This window comes from Pseudophryne corroboree, unplaced genomic scaffold (genome assembly GCF_028390025.1).
Source record: "Pseudophryne corroboree isolate aPseCor3 unplaced genomic scaffold, aPseCor3.hap2 scaffold_142, whole genome shotgun sequence".
NCBI classification, from domain to species: domain Eukaryota; kingdom Metazoa; phylum Chordata; class Amphibia; order Anura; family Myobatrachidae; genus Pseudophryne; species Pseudophryne corroboree.
The window spans coordinates 78628-98007 of NW_026968046.1; the positions used below are offsets into that span (position 1 = coordinate 78628).

At 44.3% G+C, this 19380-nt stretch overlaps 11 non-coding genes across 11 annotated transcripts; 3 read left to right on the forward strand and 8 right to left on the reverse strand.

The window, feature by feature from the left end:
- The first annotated feature begins 305 nt into the window (after window positions 1–305).
- On the forward strand, window positions 306–469 carry LOC134995886 (U1 spliceosomal RNA). Its single transcript, XR_010198614.1, has one exon. It is a non-coding gene; the product is annotated as a U1 spliceosomal RNA (small nuclear RNA).
- A 6628-nt stretch (window positions 470–7097) lies between these two features.
- Window positions 7098–7213, reverse strand: LOC134996053 (U5 spliceosomal RNA). The gene has a single exon (XR_010198761.1). It is a non-coding gene; the product is annotated as a U5 spliceosomal RNA (small nuclear RNA).
- A 275-nt stretch (window positions 7214–7488) lies between these two features.
- Window positions 7489–7604, reverse strand: LOC134995975 (U5 spliceosomal RNA). The gene has a single exon (XR_010198685.1). It is a non-coding gene; the product is annotated as a U5 spliceosomal RNA (small nuclear RNA).
- A 286-nt stretch (window positions 7605–7890) lies between these two features.
- Window positions 7891–8006, reverse strand: LOC134996041 (U5 spliceosomal RNA). Its single transcript, XR_010198749.1, has one exon. It is a non-coding gene; the product is annotated as a U5 spliceosomal RNA (small nuclear RNA).
- Window positions 8007–8276: 270 nt separating this feature from the next.
- Window positions 8277–8392, reverse strand: LOC134995996 (U5 spliceosomal RNA). The gene has a single exon (XR_010198706.1). It is a non-coding gene; the product is annotated as a U5 spliceosomal RNA (small nuclear RNA).
- A 144-nt stretch (window positions 8393–8536) lies between these two features.
- Window positions 8537–8699, forward strand: LOC134996114 (U1 spliceosomal RNA). Its single transcript, XR_010198821.1, has one exon. It is a non-coding gene; the product is annotated as a U1 spliceosomal RNA (small nuclear RNA).
- A 6624-nt stretch (window positions 8700–15323) lies between these two features.
- Window positions 15324–15439, reverse strand: LOC134996054 (U5 spliceosomal RNA). The gene has a single exon (XR_010198762.1). It is a non-coding gene; the product is annotated as a U5 spliceosomal RNA (small nuclear RNA).
- Window positions 15440–15714: 275 nt separating this feature from the next.
- Window positions 15715–15830, reverse strand: LOC134995976 (U5 spliceosomal RNA). The gene has a single exon (XR_010198686.1). It is a non-coding gene; the product is annotated as a U5 spliceosomal RNA (small nuclear RNA).
- Window positions 15831–16116: 286 nt separating this feature from the next.
- LOC134996042 (U5 spliceosomal RNA) lies at window positions 16117–16232 on the reverse strand. The gene has a single exon (XR_010198750.1). It is a non-coding gene; the product is annotated as a U5 spliceosomal RNA (small nuclear RNA).
- Window positions 16233–16502: 270 nt separating this feature from the next.
- On the reverse strand, window positions 16503–16618 carry LOC134995997 (U5 spliceosomal RNA). The gene has a single exon (XR_010198707.1). It is a non-coding gene; the product is annotated as a U5 spliceosomal RNA (small nuclear RNA).
- A 144-nt stretch (window positions 16619–16762) lies between these two features.
- Window positions 16763–16925, forward strand: LOC134996116 (U1 spliceosomal RNA). Its single transcript, XR_010198823.1, has one exon. It is a non-coding gene; the product is annotated as a U1 spliceosomal RNA (small nuclear RNA).
- The last annotated feature ends 2455 nt before the right edge of the window (window positions 16926–19380 follow it).

The window sequence follows — 19380 nt, forward strand, 5'->3', positions numbered from 1 at the left end:
TTTCATATGCAGACGAGGGTTGAAGCCAACTTTGACCCACTGCTTGGATGACATCACCATATGCAAATCCATCTGCTGCAGGCCTTCCCCCAGGAATGCTTGCACTAGTAGTTGCATTTGGTTTGTTGTTTGGGGGTGCTTCAGTGTTAGGCAGCCTTCTGCCCTCCCATGTTCATCTGAAAATATGTGTTCTCCCTGCAGTTGTTGTCCCCAGATGAGAGTTCCCTTGTGTTGCCTCAGTTGAATCTCCTTTACTTGACAGAGATGTGCCTGAGCAGCGGCCCTCCCCAGCCCTATCCCAAATCATACTTATTTTGCATAGGAGATACCATGGTCATGAAGATTGTTCTCCCAGGGTGAGGTTCATTCATTGCACTCTGGGTATGCTGACCCCTGTGATTTCCCCAAATGTGGGAAACTCGACTGCATTATTTGTGGTAGTGGGGGACTGCGTTTGTGCTTTCCTCTGGTCAGCTCTGGTAAAAGTCAGATTTCTTTGTCTCAGATCTTCCTCTAGCCTTGTTCTTCTTTCGAGAGTTCCCTTGTGCTGCCTCAGTTGGATCTCCTTCACTTGACAGGGGGTGCCCGAGCAGCAATCCTCCACAGCTCTAGCCCAACTCCTACTTACCTGCCAGGTGAGATACTATGATGTTCACTGTTAGGGCAATCAGGATGTGGAATTCCCTGCCAGGGAAGGTGGTAATGGCGGACTCTGTAATTGGATTTAAAAAAGGAATGGATACATTTCTGAATGAAAAAGCTATCCAAGGTTATAATACTTAAAATATCAACATGGTTAATCCGGGGGTAACATGAGTTATAGTAGCTAACTAGTCATAAAACATTATTCAGCAAGTATGTAGAATCATCACAACTTAAAACAGGTTGAACACGATGGGCAATTTGCCTCTATTCAACCTCAAAAACTATGTTACTATATGTTACTATATTACTATGTTACTGTAGTATACAGAACACCACAATGTAATGAGCAGTGATAGTGAGCACTGATGAGGATACTAGAACTGACACTGAGCAGCAAGATGCAGCACTGGACTATTAGTAATGTACTGTAGTATGCTGAGCACCACAATGCAGCACAAGACAATGAGCAGTGATACTGAGCACTGATGAGGATACTACTGAGAACTGACACTGAGCAGGAGAGACACACTACTAGTATTACTGAGCAGCAATAAGTAACCACTGATACTGAGCACTGATATTGAGATTTCCACTGAGAGAACATAGCCACGTCCTCTCCGCTCTCTCTTCAATGCACGAGTAAAAATGGCGGCAACGCGCAGCTCTTTATATGGAATCCGAATCTCGAGAGAATCCGACAGCGGGATGATGACATTTTCCCTTGTTCAGGTTTTCCGAGTCAGGCGGGAACAACCGAGCCTGCCTCGGACCAGTGTAAACCACGTGGAGTTCGTCGGGAATTCGGTTCTCGGAGAACCGAACCCGCTCCTCTCTACCTTATACCCATCAATTTTTTTATTTTCAATCTAAGCCCCTGCAGTTTTCTGTAAGCATCTGCTTCGCTATGATGATCAACAAGTCACAAGGGCAAACACTCAGGGCTTGAGGCGTAGATCTTAGGACCAGCTGCTACAAGCATGGCAGAGGTGTCACTATCACTGGTGACACCCAGAGAGGTGGCGAAGGAGATTGTAATGCAGTGCGCGCAGATAAGCAGCGCAATGGTAAAAAGGAGGCATGGTTTCATAGGTAGGGGCGTGGCCTGGTGGCCTGAATCTACATTTTGTTGCTCCGGGTGTCCCGGGGGTTGGGGGCTGCACCCGGGGACTAGTGTGTGTGCGGTGCTGGCTCCTGCACAGTGACAGGGCATGGCCACCCAGCATGACGCCTCCATTCTTGACCATGCTGTAATTGCAGTCGCACTGCAGTTCAGCGTGATCATAAAAAATGGTGTAGCCTCCTGCTGGTGCAGACTGTATGTGCGCGCAGGAAGCCGCCACCATTTTTGTGATCACAGCGGCTGAATGTGATGTCATACAGCCGCTGTGACCACGCCCCCTGTGTCTCCTCCGTTGCAGACCCCATTTTGAAGCCTTGCCCCCGCACCGCTCCATCCCTGACTTGGAAATGGAGTGTTGCTGACCCCCCTCTCCCCCCCCGCCCCGATTGACAGGCAGAGGCGATCGCATTCTCTGCGGGGTGCCGCAGAAAATGCAGGCACATGCGTATGCTGTTAGCAATTTTTGCAGTTGGATCGCTTATTGTGATTGCATTCCAACCTGAATCAGGCCCTATTACCTATCACAATGCGCTGCGGGCAGTACAAAATTGGGTTAATATAGGAGTAAAACTCCCAGACCTGTGCTCCTTAACTGTACCTGGTGGCTAGTGGAGCGGCTGCCCAGTAATCAGTGTCCACGCCAGTGCGCACACGGTCCACCCCCTACGGCCACGCTCCCCTTCATCAGCGGCCTCGTGATCCGGAAGGGCGGTGTGTGTGTGACTGACCTTAGGAAGAAACTGGAGCCTCCGCTGCAGTGACCCAGCAACCAGGGCACGGGAGTATACAGCGCCGCTGGGAGTGATGAAGCTGCAGTAAAGATGTCTATTAGACCTAGCCTGCTGCAGCCCTTGTAGATTCTCATAAAACAAGTTCTTCTTTTCTTGTCAAAATTAATAGCTAAGAATAGGCTGCCTGAGGCAGGCCCCTGTTAAGTGGCCTGCTACTGAAGGCACCAACTACAAACTGAGCTCCCTGTTCATGGAAGCGGGGTTATAGAGGAGGATGCGCTGAGCATCTTGGGAACAGTCAAAAGCTTTGAGCCGGTTGGTGCCTCAGATCAAGATCCTACTCTACACCCCAATGTGAATCCTTGTGGAGTCCAGTGTACCCCACAGAAGAAATTAATGTGTCACACCCATTGGCAGCAACCTTAGAATAGCTGCTGACGGGCACAATTGAGAAAGGAAGGGGGGGGGGGGGGGACATTTGAATCCAGCACATAGATGCAATTCAAATATGTAATTTGTACCTTCCTATTTTAAAATATAATGGATGAACCTCACCCTGTGAGAACAATCTTCATGATCAAGAGATCTCATATGCAAAATAAGTATGAGTTGGGATAGGGCTGGGGAGGGTGGCTGCTCGGGCAGCCCTCCCCCGTCAAGTTAAGGAGATTCAACTGAGGACGCACAAGGGAACTCTCGTCTGGGGACAACAACTGCAGGGAGACCACATCTGTTCAGATGAACATGGGAGGGTGGAAGGCTGCCTAATATTGAAGCACCATCAAATATCAAACCATATGCAACAACTAGTACAAGCATTCCTGGGGGAAGGTCTGCAGAAGACGGATTTGCATACGGTGATGTCATCCAAGATGTGGGCCAAAGTTGGCTGGAACCCTCATCTGCATATGAAAAGAGAAAAGGGGCATGCAGGGCATGGCGGCCTTTTGCGGTGCTTGGATGACCCCTAGTTCGCATTAAACACCCCCACCCTCCTTTGGTGTGGGGCTCATGTTGGCCATGCCCCATCCCCTGAAGCATTCAAGCTGATTTCTTGCAGCAGCTGGGCACTGTAACAGCTCCAGAGCTGTTCTGTAAGGCAAGTAAAAGGGTGTGGGCCCTGCAGCACCACCTGTAGTTCGCATTGTGCGTTGGAAGGCACAAAGTAAGCAGACGGGAGGAGAAGTCAGGATAGTGCGCAAGGGCATCCTTTTCTCTTAGTCCGTAGAGGATGCTGGGGTCACATTAAGAACCATGGGGTATAGACGGGATCCGCAAGAGACATGGGCACTTTAAGACTTTCAAAGGGTGTGAACTGGCTCCTCCCTCTATGCCCCTCCTCCAGACTCCAGTTATAGGAACTGTGCCCAGGGAGACGGACATTTCGAGGAAAGGATTTATTGTTAAACTAAGGTGAGCATCTTACCAGCTCACACCTTAAGCATGCCGCAGAACGTGGCATTCAACAGAACACAAGCCAACGGCATGAACAATTGCAGCAAAAAGCTGACCAGAACCATAACATAACATGTGTATAACCACAAGTAATAACTGCAGACACAGTATGGACTGGGACGGGTGCCCAGCATCCTCTACGGACTAAGAGAAAAGGATTTACCGGTAGGTATTAAAATCCTATTTTCTCATACGACCTAGAGGATGCTGGGGTCACATTAAGAACCATGGGGTTATACCAAAGCTCTTGAACGGGTGGGAGAGTGCGTACGACTCTGCAGCACCGAATGACCCAACTTGAGGTTATCATCAGCCAAGGTATCAAACTTGTAAAACTTAGCAAAAGTGTTTACTAAATAGCTGCTCGGCAAAGTTGCAATGCCGAGACTCCCCGACCAGCTGCCCAGGATGAACCCACCTTTCTAGTAGAATGGGTCTTCACCTAATTCAGTAACGGCAATCCTGCCATGGAATGAGCATGCTGAATCTTACCACAGATCCAGCGCATAATGGTCTACATGGAAGCAGGACACCCAATCCTGTTGGGAGCATACAGGACAAACAGAGCCTCTGTTTTCCTAATCTGAACCGTTCTGGTGACATAAATTTTCAAAGTTCTGACCACAGCCAGAGACTTTGACTCAACGAAGGTGTCAGTGGCCAAAGGCACCATGTGGAAAGATGAACCACCTTCGGCAGAAATTGTTGACGTGTCCTCAATTCTGCTCTATCTTCATGAAAGATCAAATAAAGGCTCTTGTGATACTGCATGGTTTGTACTGTTTTCCATGTGCTCCCAGATCTTTCAAGCAAGTAGCATGGTCAAGAAAGTTCTGTTTGAAAAGAAACAACATTTACTGTCATTGTTATAGAATTTGGGAGAAAAAACAAGAAGAAATCTGCACTGTTGACGCACTGGACAGAATGAATGAATCATAAAATATAACCTTTATTAAGTATGTATTAAAATTGGATAAATATTAATATTATTATCCCAAACTGCAGTGAAACATAAAGGTTAAAATCACAGAACTAACATACATGTACATAAGAAGAATAAAGAGATGTGAAAAAAAGGTTTAAAAAGCGTGTCCGTGTGTGATTATTTTTGAAGGCACAACCCTGGCGGGGTTGTTTATATAGATATATATGTTGCTAATAATCACTTTCTAGCGTAATGTTATTAAATAGCTGTTAGTATCTATGTCGTCAGGTACCACTGGGTCGTATCCTATATACTCCCTTCACTCAATAGGGGTTACCTCCCGGGAAGCCATCCCCATTGGCGAATTTGTGGGGGTGATTGAGTATAACCGGTAAGCTAACCTCCAATTTGTGGGGTGCTTAGGTAGATGGGGATCACTTATTTCTCTGTGTCCCCTAAGACTATATTCCTAAATTCAATACCACAGGGGGATAGCTTTCTATATCGGATAAGGAATCACTTGATAGGGAAATCTCTATGCATCATGGAAAGATCATATTTATTAATATCCAAACTAAAAAAATGATGAATAGCTTTAATTTAGCTGTTTAGATATAGTTAATTGGCGAGATATACCAACAGGTGCGGTTGCCTTAAGGAATATGGCAATTCCAATATAAATAGCAGCCCTCCTTCATATAATCAGCCAGATCTTATTAAATCTGGTCCAGATATAGCCGTTCAGATATACTTAATTGACAACATATATCAATCGGTGGGGTTGCCTTAAGGAATATAGCAATTCCAATTCTCATATAAATAGCAACCTTCCTTCATATATTCAGCCAGATCTTATTTAATCTGATCTAGGCGTAGGCAATAATGCTTTCCTTAGAGGTATAGCCACCTCAATTCTTATTAGGAAGCAAAGTGTCTGTCATAATGGTTTATCCAATTCATCTAAGAAATAATATATTCCATGTGTCAGAGATTCATTACTCTCTATTTACACTGTTAAAGAGTTAATTCTTATTATGTTACAGTGTAATGAAATTATCATATAGGGAGATGTGGCAATTCCATGTGCTATATATATAATAACCCTTAGTGGTCCAGATTCCACAATGAGGAATTTTCTTATAAACCGCTGAAACACACAGCTGTTTGACTGACTTCCAAATATATCTATCTCACTTTGTAACAGTCTTATGATAGAGAAACTGTTACATATTCGGTCACTTAGTTATCTAAAGGTAAACAGACTCAGTGTGAGGGTAATATAATATATCAAATGCGCTGTCAATAATCGTGGTAACTGGTGTAATAATGTGGTATATTGAGTATGCTAGTAAGGCATATAACTGCTCTCCAGCCTTTAAGTGTTACCAATCAATTTGTTACACTGTAAAGGATTTATGGTGTCCTGTTAGGACATGCAGCTGCTAGGCTGACTCAAAGATTTATCCATTTGTAACAATTATGTAACAGTTATATACATGTTACTGGTATTACATAGAAATAGTATGACACAGGCCAGCAGTCCCATGTGTCTAGATTCCACAATAGGAGATTTTCTTTGTCTTATAAACTGCTGGAACACACAGCTGCTAGACTGACTTCAAATATATATATTACTTTGTAACAGTCTTATAGTAAAGAGACTGTTACACACTGTCATTTAGTTATCTCAAGGTTAGCAGATTCTGTGTGAGGATAGTGTTCTGTTAGAACATGCAGCTGCTAGGCTGACTCATAGAAAATGTATTCATTTGTAACAAATGACACATACAGCATTAAATTAATATCTATAGCAGCCCATGTGACATCTCTACTCTTATCATAATTGTCTGGTTATTGCCAATCTGGACAGCAGGAGTGATATATATTCACTAGTCCCAATATCCCATCATATAAATATACCCACACTGATATACTTTCTTATCAAGAGTTATTAGTAGCTATCTGTATGCACTTTAGACATTGTATATGCTAAGTGACATCATATCTAGTGTATTCCTTTCTTATAGCTCAGCTTCTATTCCCTATTAGTGGAGACTAACAGCTAACATCATAATCATATATTTTTGTTTTATAACATTTCACATGAGTCAAATACACGCGGACACGCCGTGCCCTACACGTGTGTTTCACTGCATCTATGGCAACTTACATTAAAGCTAACAAGAAAGCACACTCGTTCTGTCTTTAAACTGATAAAAGAAACCCCAATAATATGGGGCATGCAAAAATTGAGATAAAACTCAGTTTTGCTCCTCTCCACGGAAATCTTTAATAAAAGGCGAAATATTTGTTAGTTCTGAAGAGAAACCAGAGCATGACCAAGATTCCACCTGTCGCCTGAGTGCCATGCCAGCAGTTCTCATTGAGCTCAAAGTGAGCACCCAATTTGAAAGAAAGATAGCAGATTTCTCACCAGGCTTCCCCTAGCTATAAACATGGTTTGTACTCTTTTCCATGTGTTCCCAGATCTTTCAAGCAATTAGTATAGTCAAGAAAGTTATGTTTGAAAAGAAACAAACATTTACTGTCATTTCTATGCAAATGAGCTTACATTAAAGCACACTCGTTCTATCTTTAAACAGATAAAATAAAACCCCAATAAGATGGGGAATGCAAAATTTGAGATAAAACTCAGTTTTGCTCCTCTCCACGGAAATCTTTAGTAAAAGGCGAAAGATTTGTTCGTTCTGAAGAGAAACCAGAGCATGACCAAGATTCCACCTGTCGCCTGAGTGCCATGCCAGCAGTCCTCATTCAGCTCAAAGTGAGCACCCAATTTGAAAGAAAGAAAGCAGATTTCTCACCAGGCTTCCCCTTGCTATAAGCATGGTTTGTACTCTTTTCCATGTGCTCCCAGATCTTTCAAGCAAGTAGCATGGTCAAGAAAGTTCTGTTTGAAAAGAAACAGACATTTACTGTCATTGTTATACAAATAAACTTACATTAAAGCCAACAAGAAAGCACACTCATTCTGTCCTTAAACTGATAAAAGAAACCCCAATAATATGGGGCATGCAAAAATTGAGATAAAACTCAGTTTTGCTCCTCTCCACGGAAATCTTTAATAAATGGCGAAAGATTTGTTCATTCTGAAGAGAAACCAGAGCATGACCAAGATTCCACCTGTCGCCTGAGTGCCATGCCAGCAGTCCTCATTCAGATCAAAGTGAGCGCCCAATTTGAAAGAAAGCAGATTTCTCACCTGGCTTCTCCTTGCTATAAGCATGGTTTGTACTGTATTCCATGTGCTCCCAGATCTTTCAAGCAAGTAGCATGGTCAAGAAAGTTCTGTTTGAAAAGAAACAAACATTTACTGTAATTTCTATGCAAATGAGCTTTCATTAAAGCACACTCATTCTATCTTTAAACCGATAAAAGAAAATCCAAAAAGATGGGGCATGCAAAAATTGAGGTAAAACTCAGTTTTGCTCCTCTCCACGGAAATCTTTAGTAAAAGGCGAAAGATTTGTTCGTTCTGAAGAGAAGCCAGAGCATGACCAAGATTTTCATCTGAAAATATGTGTTCTCCCTGCAGTTGTTGTCCCCAGATGAGAGTTCCCTTGTGCTGCCTCAGTTGAATCTCCTTTACTTGACAGAGATGTGCCTGAGCAGCGGCCCTCCCCAGCCCTATCCCAAATCATACTTATTTTGCATAGGAGATACCATGGTCATGAAGATTGTTCTCCCAGGGTGAGGTTCATTCATTGCATTCTGGGTATGCTGACCCCTGTGATTTCCCCAATGTGGGAAACTCGACTGCATTATTTGTGGTAGTGGGGGACTGTGTTTGTGCTTTCCTCTGGTCAGCTCTGGTAAAAGTCAGATTTCTTTGTCTCAGATCTTCTTCTAGCCTTGTTCTTCTTTCGAGAGTTCCCTTGTGCTGCCTCAGTTGGATCTCCTTCACTTGACAGGGGGTGCCCGAGCAGCAATCCTCCACAGCTCTAGCCCAACTCCTACTTACCTGCCAGGTGAGATACTATGATCTTCACTGTTAGGGCAATCAGGATGTGGAATTCCCTGCCAGGGAAGGTGGTAATGGCGGACTCTGTAATTGGATTTAAAAAAGGAATGGATACATTTCTGAATGAAAAAGCTATCTAAGGTTATAATACTTAAAATATCAACATGGTTAATCCGGGGGTAACATGAGTTATAGTAGCTAACTAGTCATAAAACATTATTCAGCAAGTATGTAGAATCATCACAACTTAAAACAGGTTGAACACGATGGGCAATTTGCCTCTATTCAACCTCAAAAACTATGTTACTATATGTTACTATATTACTATGTTACTGTAGTATACAGAACACCACAATGTAATGAGCAGTGATAGTGAGCACTGATGAGGATACTAGAACTGACACTGAGCAGCAAGATGCAGCACTGGACTATTAGTAATGTACTGTAGTATGCTGAGCACCACAATGCAGCACAAGACAATGAGCAGTGATACTGAGCACTGATGAGGATACTACTGAGAACTGACACTGAGCAGGAGAGACACACTACTAGTATTACTGAGCAGCAATAAGTAACCACTGATACTGAGCACTGATATTGAGATTTCCACTGAGAGAACATAGCCACGTCCTCTCCGCTCTCTCTTCAATGCACGAGTAAAAATGGCGGCAACGCGCAGCTCTTTATATGGAATCCGAATCTCGAGAGAATCCGACAGCGGGATGATGACATTTTCCCTTGTTCAGGTTTTCCGAGTCAGGCGGGAACAACCGAGCCTGCCTCGGACCAGTGTAAACCACGTGGAGTTCGTCGGGAATTCGGTTCTCGGAGAACCGAACCCGCTCCTCTCTACCTTATACCCATCAATTTTTTTATTTTCAATCTAAGCCCCTGCAGTTTTCTGTAAGCATCTGCTTCGCTATGATGATCAACAAGTCACAAGGGCAAACACTCAGGGCTTGAGGCGTAGATCTTAGGACCAGCTGCTACAAGCATGGCAGAGGTGTCACTATCACTGGTGACACCCAGAGAGGTGGCGAAGGAGATTGTAATGCAGTGCGCGCAGATAAGCAGCGCAATGGTAAAAAGGAGGCATGGTTTCATAGGTAGGGGCGTGGCCTGGTGGCCTGAATCTACATTTTGTTGCTCCGGGTGTCCCGGGGGTTGGGGGCTGCACCCGGGGACTAGTGTGTGTGCGGTGCTGGCTCCTGCACAGTGACAGGGCATGGCCACCCAGCATGACGCCTCCATTCTTGACCATGCTGTAATTGCAGTCGCACTGCAGTTCAGCGTGATCATAAAAAATGGTGTAGCCTCCTGCTGGTGCAGACTGTATGTGCGCGCAGGAAGCCGCCACCATTTTTGTGATCACAGCGGCTGAATGTGATGTCATACAGCCGCTGTGACCACGCCCCCTGTGTCTCCTCCGTTGCAGACCCCATTTTGAAGCCTTGCCCCCGCACCGCTCCATCCCTGACTTGGAAATGGAGTGTTGCTGACCCCCCTCTCCCCCCCCCGCCCCGATTGACAGGCAGAGGCGATCGCATTCTCTGCGGGGTGCCGCAGAAAATGCAGGCACATGCGTATGCTGTTAGCAATTTTTGCAGTTGGATCGCTTATTGTGATTGCATTCCAACCTGAATCAGGCCCTATTACCTATCACAATGCGCTGCGGGCAGTACAAAATTGGGTTAATATAGGAGTAAAACTCCCAGACCTGTGCTCCTTAACTGTACCTGGTGGCTAGTGGAGCGGCTGCCCAGTAATCAGTGTCCACGCCAGTGCGCACACGGTCCACCCCCTACGGCCACGCTCCCCTTCATCAGCGGCCTCGTGATCCGGAAGGGCGGTGTGTGTGTGACTGACCTTAGGAAGAAACTGGAGCCTCCGCTGCAGTGACCCAGCAACCAGGGCACGGGAGTATACAGCGCCGCTGGGAGTGATGAAGCTGCAGTAAAGATGTCTATTAGACCTAGCCTGCTGCAGCCCTTGTAGATTCTCATAAAACAAGTTCTTCTTTTCTTGTCAAAATTAATAGCTAAGAATAGGCTGCCTGAGGCAGGCCCCTGTTAAGTGGCCTGCTACTGAAGGCACCAACTACAAACTGAGCTCCCTGTTCATGGAAGCGGGGTTATAGAGGAGGATGCGCTGAGCATCTTGGGAACAGTCAAAAGCTTTGAGCCGGTTGGTGCCTCAGATCAAGATCCTACTCTACACCCCAATGTGAATCCTTGTGGAGTCCAGTGTACCCCACAGAAGAAATTAATGTGTCACACCCATTGGCAGCAACCTTAGAATAGCTGCTGACGGGCACAATTGAGAAAGGAAGGGGGGGGGGGACATTTGAATCCAGCACATAGATGCAATTCAAATATGTAATTTGTACCTTCCTATTTTAAAATATAATGGATGAACCTCACCCTGTGAGAACAATCTTCATGATCAAGAGATCTCATATGCAAAATAAGTATGAGTTGGGATAGGGCTGGGGAGGGTGGCTGCTCGGGCAGCCCTCCCCCGTCAAGTTAAGGAGATTCAACTGAGGACGCACAAGGGAACTCTCGTCTGGGGACAACAACTGCAGGGAGACCACATCTGTTCAGATGAACATGGGAGGGTGGAAGGCTGCCTAATATTGAAGCACCATCAAATATCAAACCATATGCAACAACTAGTACAAGCATTCCTGGGGGAAGGTCTGCAGAAGACGGATTTGCATACGGTGATGTCATCCAAGATGTGGGCCAAAGTTGGCTGGAACCCTCATCTGCATATGAAAAGAGAAAAGGGGCATGCAGGGCATGGCGGCCTTTTGCGGTGCTTGGATGACCCCTAGTTCGCATTAAACACCCCCACCCTCCTTTGGTGTGGGGCTCATGTTGGCCATGCCCCATCCCCTGAAGCATTCAAGCTGATTTCTTGCAGCAGCTGGGCACTGTAACAGCTCCAGAGCTGTTCTGTAAGGCAAGTAAAAGGGTGTGGGCCCTGCAGCACCACCTGTAGTTCGCATTGTGCGTTGGAAGGCACAAAGTAAGCAGACGGGAGGAGAAGTCAGGATAGTGCGCAAGGGCATCCTTTTCTCTTAGTCCGTAGAGGATGCTGGGGTCACATTAAGAACCATGGGGTATAGACGGGATCCGCAAGAGACATGGGCACTTTAAGACTTTCAAAGGGTGTGAACTGGCTCCTCCCTCTATGCCCCTCCTCCAGACTCCAGTTATAGGAACTGTGCCCAGGGAGACGGACATTTCGAGGAAAGGATTTATTGTTAAACTAAGGTGAGCATCTTACCAGCTCACACCTTAAGCATGCCGCAGAACGTGGCATTCAACAGAACACAAGCCAACGGCATGAACAATTGCAGCAAAAAGCTGACCAGAACCATAACATAACATGTGTATAACCACAAGTAATAACTGCAGACACAGTATGGACTGGGACGGGTGCCCAGCATCCTCTACGGACTAAGAGAAAAGGATTTACCGGTAGGTATTAAAATCCTATTTTCTCATACGACCTAGAGGATGCTGGGGTCACATTAAGAACCATGGGGTTATACCAAAGCTCTTGAACGGGTGGGAGAGTGCGTACGACTCTGCAGCACCGAATGACCCAACTTGAGGTTATCATCAGCCAAGGTATCAAACTTGTAAAACTTAGCAAAAGTGTTTACTAAATAGCTGCTCGGCAAAGTTGCAATGCCGAGACTCCCCGACCAGCTGCCCAGGATGAACCCACCTTTCTAGTAGAATGGGTCTTCACCTAATTCAGTAACGGCAATCCTGCCATGGAATGAGCATGCTGAATCTTACCACAGATCCAGCGCATAATGGTCTACATGGAAGCAGGACACCCAATCCTGTTGGGAGCATACAGGACAAACAGAGCCTCTGTTTTCCTAATCTGAACCGTTCTGGTGACATAAATTTTCAAAGTTCTGACCACAGCCAGAGACTTTGACTCAACGAAGGTGTCAGTGGCCAAAGGCACCATGTGGAAAGATGAACCACCTTCGGCAGAAATTGTTGACGTGTCCTCAATTCTGCTCTATCTTCATGAAAGATCAAATAAAGGCTCTTGTGATACTGCATGGTTTGTACTGTTTTCCATGTGCTCCCAGATCTTTCAAGCAAGTAGCATGGTCAAGAAAGTTCTGTTTGAAAAGAAACAACATTTACTGTCATTGTTATAGAATTTGGGAGAAAAAACAAGAAGAAATCTGCACTGTTGACGCACTGGACAGAATGAATGAATCATAAAATATAACCTTTATTAAGTATGTATTAAAATTGGATAAATATTAATATTATTATCCCAAACTGTAGTGAAACATAAAGGTTAAAATCACAGAACTAACATACATGTGCATAAGAAGAATAAAGAGATGTGAAAAAAAGGTTTAAAAAGCGTGTCCGTGTGTGATTATTTTTGAAGGCACAACCCTGGCGGGGTTGTTTATATAGATATATATGTTGCTAATAATCACTTTCTAGCGTAATGTTATTAAATAGCTGTTAGTATCTATGTCGTCAGGTACCACTGGGTCGTATCCTATATACTCCCTTCACTCAATAGGGGTTACCTCCCGGGAAGCCATCCCCATTGGCGAATTTGTGGGGGTGATTGAGTATAACCGGTAAGCTAACCTCCAATTTGTGGGGTGCTTAGGTAGATGGGGATCACTTATTTCTCTGTGTCCCCTAAGACTATATTCCTAAATTCAATACCACAGGGGGATAGCTTTCTATATCGGATAAGGAATCACTTGATAGGGAAATCTCTATGCATCATGGAAAGATCATATTTATTAATATCCAAACTAAAAAAATGATGAATAGCTTTAATTTAGCTGTTTAGATATAGTTAATTGGCGAGATATACCAACAGGTGCGGTTGCCTTAAGGAATATGGCAATTCCAATATAAATAGCAGCCCTCCTTCATATAATCAGCCAGATCTTATTAAATCTGGTCCAGATATAGCCGTTCAGATATACTTAATTGACAACATATATCAATCGGTGGGGTTGCCTTAAGGAATATAGCAATTCCAATTCTCATATAAATAGCAACCTTCCTTCATATATTCAGCCAGATCTTATTTAATCTGATCTAGGCGTAGGCAATAATGCTTTCCTTAGAGGTATAGCCACCTCAATTCTTATTAGGAAGCAAAGTGTCTGTCATAATGGTTTATCCAATTCATCTAAGAAATAATATATTCCATGTGTCAGAGATTCATTACTCTCTATTTACACTGTTAAAGAGTTAATTCTTATTATGTTACAGTGTAATGAAATTATCATATAGGGAGATGTGGCAATTCCATGTGCTATATATATAATAACCCTTAGTGGTCCAGATTCCACAATGAGGAATTTTCTTATAAACCGCTGAAACACACAGCTGTTTGACTGACTTCCAAATATATCTATCTCACTTTGTAACAGTCTTATGATAGAGAAACTGTTACATATTCGGTCACTTAGTTATCTAAAGGTAAACAGACTCAGTGTGAGGGTAATATAATATATCAAATGCGCTGTCAATAATCGTGGTAACTGGTGTAATAATGTGGTATATTGAGTATGCTAGTAAGGCATATAACTGCTCTCCAGCCTTTAAGTGTTACCAATCAATTTGTTACACTGTAAAGGATTTATGGTGTCCTGTTAGGACATGCAGCTGCTAGGCTGACTCAAAGATTTATCCATTTGTAACAATTATGTAACAGTTATATACATGTTACTGGTATTACATAGAAATAGTATGACACAGGCCAGCAGTCCCATGTGTCTAGATTCCACAATAGGAGATTTTCTTTGTCTTATAAACTGCTGGAACACACAGCTGCTAGACTGACTTCAAATATATATATTACTTTGTAACAGTCTTATAGTAAAGAGACTGTTACACACTGTCATTTAGTTATCTCAAGGTTAGCAGATTCTGTGTGAGGATAGTGTTCTGTTAGAACATGCAGCTGCTAGGCTGACTCATAGAAAATGTATCCATTTGTAACAAATGACACATACAGCATTAAATTAATATCTATAGCAGCCCATGTGACATCTCTACTCTTATCATAATTGTCTGGTTATTGCCAATCTGGACAGCAGGAGTGATATATATTCACTAGTCCCAATATCCCATCATATAAATATACCCACACTGATATACTTTCTTATCAAGAGTTATTAGTAGCTATCTGTATGCACTTAGACATTGTATCTGCTAAGTGACATCATATCTAGTGTATTCCTTTCTTATAGCTCAGCTTCTATTCCCTATTAGTGGAGACTAACAGCTAACATCATAATCATATATTTTTGTTTTATAACATTTCACATGAGTCAAATACACGCGGACACGCCGTGCCCTACACGTGTGTTTCACTGCATCTATGGCAACTTACATTAAAGCTAACAAGAAAGCACACTCGTTCTGTCTTTAAACTGATAAAAGAAACCCCAATAATATGGGGCATGCAAAAATTGAGATAAAACTCAGTTTTGCTCCTCTCCACGGAAATCTTTAATAAAAGGCGAAATATTTGTTAGTTCTGAAGAGAAACCAGAGCATGACCAAGATTCCACCTGTCGCCTGAGTGCCATGCCAGCAGTTCTCATTGAGCTCAAAGTGAGCACCCAATTTGAAAGAAAGATAGCAGATTTCTCACCAGGCTTCCCCTAGCTATAAACATGGTTTGTACTCTTTTCCATGTGTTCCCAGATCTTTCAAGCAATTAGTATAGTCAAGAAAGTTCTGTTTGAAAAGAAACAAACATTTACTGTCATTTCTATTCAAATGAGCTTACATTAAAGCACACTCGTTCTATCTTTAAACAGATAAAATAAAACCCCAATAAGATGGGGAATGCAAAATTTGAGATAAAACTCAGTTTTGCTCCTCTCCACGGAAATCTTTAGTAAAAGGCGAAAGATTTGTTCGTTCTGAAGAGAAACCAGAGCATGACCAAGATTCCACCTGTCGCCTGAGTGCCATGCCAGCAGTCCTCATTCAGCTCAAAGTGAGCACCCAATTTGAAAGAAAGAAAGCAGATTTCTCACCAGGCTTCCCCTTGCTATAAGCATGGTTTGTACTCTTTTCCATGTGCTCCCAGATCTTTCAAGCAAGTAGCATGGTCAAGAAAGTTCTGTTTGAAAAGAAACAGACATTTACTGTCATTGTTATACAAATAAACTTACATTAAAGCCAACAAGAAAGCACACTCATTCTGTCCTTAAACTGATAAAAGAAACCCCAATAATATGGGGCATGCAAAAATTGAGATAAAACTCAGTTTTGCTCCTCTCCACGGAAATCTTTAATAAATGGCGAAAGATTTGTTCATTCTGAAGAGAAACCAGAGCATGACCAAGATTCCACCTGTCGCCTGAGTGCCATGCCAGCAGTCCTCATTCAGATCAAAGTGAGCGCCCAATTTGAAAGAAAGCAGATTTCTCACCTGGCTTCTCCTTGCTATAAGCATGGTTTGTACTGTATTCCATGTGCTCCCAGATCTTTCAAGCAAGTAGCATGGTCAAGAAAGTTCTGTTTGAAAAGAAACAAACATTTACTGTAATTTCTATGCAAATGAGCTTTCATTAAAGCACACTCATTCTATCTTTAAACCGATAAAAGAAAATCCAAAAAGATGGGGCATGCAAAAATTGAGGTAAAACTCAGTTTTGCTCCTCTCCACGGAAATCTTTAGTAAAAGGCGAAAGATTTGTTCGTTCTGAAGAGAAGCCAGAGCATGACCAAGATTTTCATCTGAAAATATGTGTTCTCCCTGCAGTTGTTGTCCCCAGATGAGAGTTCCCTTGTGCTGCCTCAGTTGAATCTCCTTTACTTGACAGAGATGTGCCTGAGCAGCGGCCCTCCCCAGCCCTATCCCAAATCATACTTATTTTGCATAGGAGATACCATGGTCATGAAGATTGTTCTCCCAGGGTGAGGTTCATTCATTGCATTCTGGGTATGCTGACCCCTGTGATTTCCCCAATGTGGGAAACTCGACTGCATTATTTGTGGTAGTGGGGGACTGTGTTTGTGCTTTCCTCTGGTCAGCTCTGGTAAAAGTCAGATTTCTTTGTCTCAGATCTTCCTCTAGCCTTGTTCTTCTTTCGAGAGTTCCCTTGTGCTGCCTCAGTTGGATCTCCTTCACTTGACAGGGGGTGCCCGAGCAGCAATCCTCCACAGCTCTAGCCCAACTCCTACTTACCTGCCAGGTGAGATACTATGATCTTCACTGTTAGGGCAATCAGGATGTGGAATTCCCTGCCAGGGAAGGTGGTAATGGCGGACTCTGTAATTGGATTTAAAAAAGGAATGGATACATTTCTGAATGAAAAAGCTATCTAAGGTTATAATACTTAAAATATCAACATGGTTAATCCGGGGGTAACATGAGTTATAGTAGCTAACTAGTCATAAAACATTATTCAGCAAGTATGTAGAATCATCACAACTTAAAACAGGTTGAACACGATGGGCAATTTGCCTCTATTCAACCTCAAAAACTATGTTACTATATGTTACTATATTACTATGTTACTGTAGTATACAGAACACCACAATGTAATGAGCAGTGATAGTGAGCACTGATGAGGATACTAGAACTGACACTGAGCAGCAAGATGCAGCACTGGACTATTAGTAATGTACTGTAGTATGCTGAGCACCACAATGCAGCACAAGACAATGAGCAGTGATACTGAGCACTGATGAGGATACTACTGAGAACTGACACTGAGCAGGAGAGACACACTACTAGTATTACTGAGCAGCAATAAGTAACCACTGATACTGAGCACTGATATTGAGATTTCCACTGAGAGAACATAGCCACGTCCTCTCCGCTCTCTCTTCAATGCACGAGTAAAAATGGCGGCAACGCGCAGCTCTTTATATGGAATCCGAATCTCGAGAGAATCCGACAGCGGGATGATGACATTTTCCCTTGTTCAGGTTTTCCGAGTCAGGCGGGAACAACCGAGCCTGCCTCGGACCAGTGTAAACCACGTGGAGTTCGTCGGGAATTCGGTTCTCGGAGAACCGAACCCGCTCCTCTCTACCTTATACCCATCAATTTTTTTATTTTCAATCTAAGCCCCTGCAGTTTTCTGTAAGCATCTGCTTCGCTATGATGATCAACAAGTCACAAGGGCAAACACTCAGGGCTTGAGGCGTAGATCTTAGGACCAGCTGCTACAAGCATGGCAGAGGTGTCACTATCACTGGTGACACCCAGAGAGGTGGCGAAGGAGATTGTAATGCAGTGCGCGCAGATAAGCAGCGCAATGGTAAAAAGGAGGCATGGTTTCATAGGTAGGGGCGTGGCCTGGTGGCCTGAATCTACATTTTGTTGCTCCGGGTGTCCCGGGGGTTGGGGGCTGCACCCGGGGACTAGTGTGTGTGCGGTGCTGGCTCCTGCACAGTGACAGGGCATGGCCACCCAGCATGACGCCTCCATTCTTGACCATGCTGTAATTGCAGTCGCACTGCAGTTCAGCGTGATCATAAAAAATGGTGTAGCCTCCTGCTGGTGCAGACTGTATGTGCGCGCAGGAAGCCGCCACCATTTTTGTGATCACAGCGGCTGAATGTGATGTCATACAGCCGCTGTGACCACGCCCCCTGTGTCTCCTCCGTTGCAGACCCCATTTTGAAGCCTTGCCCCCGCACTGCTCCATCCCTGACTTGGAAATGGAGTGTTGCTGACCCCCCTCTCCCCCCCCCGCCCCGATTGACAGGCAGAGGCGATCGCATTCTCTGCGGGGTGCCGCAGAAAATGCAGGCACATGCGTATGCTGTTAGCAATTTTTGCAGTTGGATCGCTTATTGTGATTGCATTCCAACCTGAATCAGGCCCTATTACCTATCACAATGCGCTGCGGGCAGTACAAAATTGGGTTAATATAGGAGTAAAACTCCCAGACCTGTGCTCCTTAACTGTACCTGGTGGCTAGTGGAGCGGCTGCCCAGTAATCAGTGTCCACGCCAGTGCGCACACGGTCCACCCCCTACGGCCACGCTCCCCTTCATCAGCGGCCTCGTGATCCGGAAGGGCGGTGTGTGTGTGACTGACCTTAGGAAGAAACTGGAGCCTCCGCTGCAGTGACCCAGCAACCAGGGCACGGGAGTATACAGCGCCGCTGGGAGTGATGAAGCTGCAGTAAAGATGTCTATTAGACCTAGCCTGCTGCAGCCCTTGTAGATTCTCATAAAACAAGTTCTTCTTTTCTTGTCAAAATTAATAGCTAAGAATAGGCTGCCTGAGGCAGGCCCCTGTTAAGTGGCCTGCTACTGAAGGCACCAACTACAAACTGAGCTCCCTGTTCATGGAAGCGGGGTTATAGAGGAGGATGCGCTGAGCATCTTGGGAACAGTCAAAAGCTTTGAGCCGGTTGGTGCCTCAGATCAAGATCCTACTCTACACCCCAATGTGAATCCTTGTGGAGTCCAGTGTACCCCACAGAAGAAATTAATGTGTCACACCCATTGGCAGCAACCTTAGA